General features: G+C 33.1%; 1 non-coding gene across 1 annotated transcript; it reads left to right on the top strand.

The window, feature by feature from the left end:
- Positions 1 to 3,722: 3,722 nt before the first annotated feature.
- TRNAV-CAC (transfer RNA valine (anticodon CAC)) lies at positions 3,723 to 3,794 on the top strand. Its single transcript has one exon. It is a non-coding gene; the product is annotated as a tRNA-Val (tRNA).
- The last annotated feature ends 3,717 nt before the right edge of the window (positions 3,795 to 7,511 follow it).

Here is a 7,511-nt window from a genome sequence, read left to right as displayed (position 1 = left end):
TCATTTTTCCAAAATTCGTATCAACGGGTTTAAAGTTGCTCATGTAGATGTACACTTTAGGAAGAATGGGTCTTGTGCACCTGACCCTCCTGGGTATTTAAAATTCAACATACCCTCAGAGAAGAAGCGAACTGCGACAGAATGCAGCAACGTCGGTTAACTACAGTCGCAAACTTTCGAGTTCATTACCAGAGGAAACTGTAACGAATGCGAGAAATTTCCAGATGCAAATATGTCGGATAACATAGCATTTACTATACTTTCATTTTAAGATTCGTACTGTTATTTTGTAAGATTAAAACCACGATTACGTGAGTGGTTAATCAAATATCACAGTGTCTTGAGAAAGTTCGTGCATAGAGGAAAACTGAGGTGCTGATCAAAGACACCTACTCAAGCACTGAAGTTAACTGCATCAGTTCTGCACCGTTTCTCACTCTTGTGCAGTTAAAACAAACTTTATTTTAGGAAATGGTAAAATATTTCAATATCTACATGCGGCATTGTAGAGCAAAAAGGTTTAGAGTGTTAAAGCATTTACCTAATGAATTTTCAGAGAGTTTTAGATATTTTGAAAAATTAATATATTTCTTCGAAAGACATGCAATTCCGTTTCGTAAAACTAAAACTTTCTAGCACATTCACGAAGTATGTAAAACATTTTTATTTCTTCTGTAAAGATAGTTGTTTTGCGTCTTTTAAAATATAGGATATTTCATTGTAAAATTTGCGATTGTTTTGTGAAACTAAAATATCTTAAAATTAAAATATTTTCAAGTGTTATTGTAAACAGTTGTGCCCCATGAAGCTTATCGTTTTACATGTGAATAAAATTTTTAAGTGACATTTCTTGTGAAATTTGTAGTTTTGTAAGACGAAAGAGCAAACACATTTCATGGCTTTGTTTTTAGCTTGACGGCTTATAACCCTCACGTCCGTAGAACAGTTTTTGTGGTCGATACAAAATTATAAACGTGGGTCTATTTCTTTTGTGTGTTTTATTTCTGCAGAAAATTGATTTAAAAAATCACCAGTTTGCTTTTGTAAAGATATACAATTTTTTTTAACTGGCTTATTTGTAAATTTTCATATTTCCACATTTGTTTGATAGAGAATACATTTCTTATGTATTATCAGTGTTTTCTCTATTTGAGCTGTTACGTACGTGTTATACTTTTTTTGGACAAGTCTACGACTTATTATATTACATATACTAACTTACTACCATCTCAAGAGTAACCGGAATTTTTTCTTTTAAGTTGAGCTCAGTAGTTCATTAAATATTAATATGTATTAATTTTATTTCATTTGCCAACAGGATTGATACACACAATTTCTTTTTTAACACAAACGTATTTTAATACACAGGCACAAACAATTACTATTTATAACAATTATAATTAATTGTTATTACATATTTACAGTTGATGGTTTATATACAACAGTATTACAAACTTCCAAAACTATCCAGAAACGTACACGAGTCTAGAGCTGAATATTTTATCCACGATCCAAGTCCACGACGAGCAAATTAATTCTGAGTTCATATTCTTGCACCTCGCTTAGGCTGGCTTGGTATGATTGCAGAAATTTCGACAACTTTCGAGAACAGGCGGGACTTGCGCAATACACAGGCACGTGCAAAACAAAATTATACAGAAGCAAGGATAAACACTATGATAAACATGTGATGGTAAATATGTTATTCTTCGGTCACGTGTGTAATTATCAAAAGTCGACTGTGAGGACATTTGACGTTCTATCCGAGAATGCGAGATTATTGTACACATTTCTGGTAATTTACTGTGCGTAACCAAATGGCTGAGTTTTCAATTTGAATAATCCTCTAATGTGGTGGTCCCAAAACCTTCTGTTTATTCTGGTTCACCTTACTTTCTTAGACAAACTTACCTTTGATCGATTTTAACATTGAATATCCAGGTAAGTAATTATATTATTAATTAAATGTGACAGTTGTGCAATTCAAAGCTTTATGTCATCGTGAGAGTTGTAAAGGAGGCATAGAATAAAGTTTTCACAGTTTCACGTGACTTGACATTCCTATGAAATGCATCTCACGACGGCTGTTTTGAGTATTGTTGTTCTCTCTGTTATTTTGGTAAAAGTGTTAGCAACCATACCAGCCCTTCTGAGATACACTTTGACTTCAAGTTCGTTTCTCGTCACCACGAATTTCCTATAAAATGTTTTTTTTTTAAGATTTGAATGTAACCACAATGAAAAATAAAAAACAACTCTAAATTACCCATCTTTCTTCTTCCTAGAATGACTTGAAACTGTAACTAAAACGTTTCTTCACCCTGAGTATCTTATGACTTAAAATATTTTGTATCTTTTTTTTCTAATTCCATTTATTGTTTTATTGCCCTTTTGAACCACTTATAACTAGAAGACACAGCGAATGTTCAGCTCAGGCGATTGCATTTATTAAATAATTCACCAGTTTGTTCACAGGCTTGCTCGAGTTCAGTGTCAGTCCTTGGTAAAATTTAAGCCTAAACCTTTTACAATCACGGTTCTGACATACTACGCGTGTTTATTTATTTAAAAATGAACCAAAGAAAACAGAATAGTAACAAAAAACACCATCCCGTAATAATTATAATTTAACTGGTTCTCTAGTTATCGCATTAGCACTTTAACAAATCCATTAAATACTCTACTTGAACAGTTCAACACGTATATTCAAACTGAGTGAGCTATGTCTTTCACACCAAAACGATAAAGAAGATGACTTTATACATCGTTCATTGATTAAAACATTGAATTTTTAGTGGATACAAGTAAGATGAAGTAAAATATCAAAATTATATATTGGCTAACTCTGAAATAGATTACGTTAGTGGTAAGCGTGACAAGTGTATCTCACTTTCTGATTGATAGCTCCATAAACAAGGAAGATTTAAGCCTGGAAATGTTATATTTCTTATGGTAATAATCATAGTATTGTATCATCAATTTATGTTAAACTTTATACTTCAAAAAGAGGTGGTAGGTAAGTTACCAAAGATAGAAGATTTTAAAAACTTACGTCACCATTCTTATATATATTGTGAGTTCAAGATTTTATTTAAATATTTCTTGCTATTTAGGACATTGAAACTTATATAATGTAAATACATGACTTATTATCTACGTTTTTGTACCAAGTTTGTTCATGCACGTAGTTATGTATTTTAATTTATTTCGGACGTATGTTAACATATTAGTATTTCAAGTAACTGTAAATTTGAATTTAATTGTTCATTAACTGTTAATATGTATCAAGTGTATGTTATTTTCCAACAAGATTGACACGCACACAACCTCCTAATAGTTATTACAAATGATGGTTTACATGCAACAGTTTTATAAACTTACAGACAACATGAAGTCCAGTCTAGAACTAAATATCTTATCGACGATCCAAGTCCATTCCAGGCAAATTAATTCCGAGTTTATATTGGTTGCACCTCGTTTGAGCTGGGTCCGATTCCCCGTCGTACCAAACATGCTCGCCATTTGAGCCATGGGGGGCATTAGATTTTTACGATCAATCCCACTATCCATTGGTAAAAGAGTAGTTGGCGGTGGGTGGTGATGACTAGCTGCCTTCCCTCTTGCCTTACAGTTCTAAATTAGGGACGTCTAGCGCAGATAACCCTCTATAGTTTTGCGCGAAATTAGAAAGAAACCGAACCAGTGCTAGAAAACGTCGACGGGTTTCCGTAGTGTAGTGGTTATCACGTGCGCCTCACACGCGCAAGGTCCCCGGTTCGATCCGGGCGGAAACATCATTTTTTCCAAAAATTCGTATCAACGGGTTTAAAGTTGCTCATGTAGATGTACACTTTAGGAAGAATGGGTCTTGTGCAACTGACCCACCTGGGTATTTAAAATTCAACATACCCTCAAAGAAGAAGCGAACTGCGACAGAATGCAGCAACGTCGGTTAACTACAGTCGCAAACTTTCGAGTTCATTACCAGAGGAAACTGTAACGAATGCGAGAAATTTCCAGATGCAAATATGTCGGATAACATAGCATTTACTATACTTTCATTTTAAGATTCGTACTGTTATTTTGTAAGATTAAAACCACGATTACGTGAGTGGTTAATCAAATATCACAGTGTCTTGAGAAAGTTCGTGCATAGAAGAAAACTGTGGTGCTGATCAAAGACACCTACTCAAGCACTGAAGTTAACTGCATCAGTTCTGCACCGTTTCTCACTCTTGTGCAGTTAAAACAAACTTTATTTTAGGAAATGGTAAAATATTTCAATATCTACATGCGGCATTGTAGAGCAAAAAGGTTTAAAGTGTTAAAGCATTTACCTAATGAATTTTCAGAGAGTTTTAGATATTTTGAAAAATTAATATATTTCTTCGAAAGACATGCAATTCCGTTTCGTAAAACTAAAACTTTCTAGCACATTCACGAAGTATGTAAAACATTTTTATTTCTTCTGTAAAGATAGTTGTTTTGCGTCTTTTAAAATATAGGATATTTCATTGTAAAATTTGCGATTGTTTTTGTGAAACTAAAAATATCTTAAAATTAAAATATTTTCAAGTGTTATTGTAAACAGTTGTGCCCCATGAAGCTTATCGTTTTACATGTGAATAAAATTTTAAGTGACATTTCTTGTGAAATTTGTAGTTTTGTAAGACGAAAGAGCAAACAAATTTCATGGCTTTGTTTTGAGCTTGACGGCTTATAACCCTCACGTCCGTAGAACAGTTTTTGTGGTCGATACAAAATTATAAACGTGGGTCTATTTCTTTTGTGTGTTTTATTTCTGCAGAAAATTGATTTAAAAAATCACCAGTTTGCTTTTGTAAAGATATACAATTTTTTTAACTGGCTTATTTGTAAATTTTCATATTTCCACATTTGTTTGATAGAGAATACATTTCTTATGTATTATCAGTGTTTTCTCTATTTGAGCTGTTACGTACGTGTTATACTTTTTTTGGACAAGTCTACGACTTATTATATTACATATACTAACTTACTACCATCTCAAGAGTAACCGGAATTTTTCTTTTAATTTGAGCTCAGTAGTTCATTAAATATTAATATGTATTAATTTTATTTCATTTGCCAACAGGATTGATACACACAATTTCTTTTTTAACACAAACGTATTTTAATACACAGGCACAAAAAATTACTATTTATAACAATTATAATTAATTGTTATTACATATTTACAGTTGATGGTTTATATACAACAGTATTACAAACTTCCAAAACTATCCAGAAACGTACACGAGTCTAGAGCTGAATATTTTATCCACGATCCAAGTCCACGACGAGCAAATTAATTCTGAGTTCATATTCTTGCACCTCGCTTAGGCTGGCTTGGTATGATTGCAGAAATTTCGACAACTTTCGAGAACAGGCGGGACTTGCGCAATACACAGGCACGTGCAAAACAAAATTATACAGAAGCAAGGATAAACACTATGATAAACATGTGATGGTAAATATGTTATTCTTCGGTCACGTGTGTAATTATCAAAAGTCGACTGTGAGGACATTTGACGTTCTATCCGAGAATGCGAGATTATTGTACACATTTCTGGTAATTTACTGTGCGTAACCAAATGGCTGAGTTTTCAATTTGAATAATCCTCTAATGTGGTGGTCCCAAAACCTTCTGTTTATTCTGGTTCACCTTACTTTCTTAGACAAACTTACCTTTGATCGATATTAACATTGAATATCCAGGTAAGTAATTATATTATGAATTAAATGTGACAGTTGTGCAATTCAAAGCTTTATGTCATCGTGAGAGTTGTAAAGGGGCATAGAATTAAGTTTTCACAGTTTCACGTGACTTGACATTCCTATGAAATGCATCTCACGACGGCTGTTTTGAGTATTGTTGTTCTCTCTGTTATTTTGGTAAAAGTGTTAGCAACCATACCAGCCCTTCTGAGATACACTTTGACTTCAAGTTCGTTTCTCGTCACCACGAATTTCCTATAAAATGTTTTTTTTTAAGATTTGACTGTAACCACAATGAAAAATAAAAAACAACTCTAAATTACCCATCTTTCTTCTTCCTAGAATGACTTGAAACTGTAACTAAAACGTTTCTTCACCCTGAGTATCTTATGACTTAAAATATTTTGTATCTTTTTTTCTAATTCCATTTATTGTTTTATTGCCCTTTTGAACCACTTATAACTAGAGACACAGCGAATGTTCAGCTCAGGCGATTGCATTTATTAAATAATTCACCAGTTTGTTCACAGGCTTGCTCGAGTTCAGTGTCAGTCCTTGGTAAAATTTAAGCCTAAACCTTTTACAATCACGGTTCTGACATACTACGCGTGTTTATTTATTTAAAAATGAACCAAAGAAAACAGAATAGTAACAAAAAACACCATCCCGTAATAATTATAATTTAACTGGTTCTCTAGTTATCGCATTAGCACTTTAACAAATCCATTAAATACTCTACTTGAACAGTTCAACACGTATATTCAAATTGAGTGAGCTATGTCTTTCACACAAAACGATAAAGAAGATTACTTTATACATCGTTCATTGATTAAAACATTGCATTTTTACTGGATACAAGTAAGATGAAGTAAAATATCAAAATTATATATTGGCTAACTCTGAAATAGATTACGTTAGTGGTAAGCGTGACAAGTGTATCTCACTTTCTGATTGATAGCTCCATAAACAAGGAAGATTTAAGCCTGGAAATGTTATATTTCTTATGGTAATATTCATTGTATTGTATCATCAATTTATGTTAAACTTTATACTTCAAAAAGAGGTGGTAGGTAAGTTACCAAAAATAGAAGATTTTAAAAACTTACGTCACCATTCTTATATATATTGTGAGTTCAAGATTTTATTTAAATATTTCTTGCTATTTAGGACATTGAAACTTATATAATGTAAATACATGACTTATTATCTACGTTTTGTACCAAGTTTGTTCATGCACGTAGTTATGTATTTTAATTTATTTCGGACGTATGTTAACATATTAGTATTTCAAGTAACTGTAAATTTGAATTTAATTGTTCATTAACTGTTAATATGTATCAAGTGTATGTTATTTTCCAACAAGATTGACACGCACACAACCTCCTAATAGTTATTACAAATGATGGTTTACATGCAACAGTTTTATAAACTTACAGACAACATGAAGTCCAGTCTAGAACTAAATATCTTATCGACGATCCAAGTCCATTCCAGGCAAATTAATTCCGAGTTTATATTGGTTGCACCTCGTTTGAGCTGGGTCCGATTCCCCGTCGTACCAAACATGCTCGCCATTTGAGCCATGGGGGGCATTAGATTTTACGATCAATCCCACTATCCATTGGTAAAGGAGTAGTTGGCGGTGGGTGGTGATGACTAGCTGCCTTCCCTCTTGCCTTACAGTTCTAAATTAGGGACGTCTAGCGCAGATAACCCTCTATAGTTTTGCGCGAAATTAGAAAGAAACCGAACCAGTGCTAGAAAAACGTCGACGG

The sequence above is a fragment of the Tachypleus tridentatus genome, chromosome 13, assembly GCF_004210375.1.
Source record: "Tachypleus tridentatus isolate NWPU-2018 chromosome 13, ASM421037v1, whole genome shotgun sequence".
Classification (NCBI taxonomy): Eukaryota; Metazoa; Arthropoda; class Merostomata; order Xiphosura; family Limulidae; genus Tachypleus; species Tachypleus tridentatus.
This window is presented reverse-complemented; position numbering and strand designations above follow the sequence as displayed.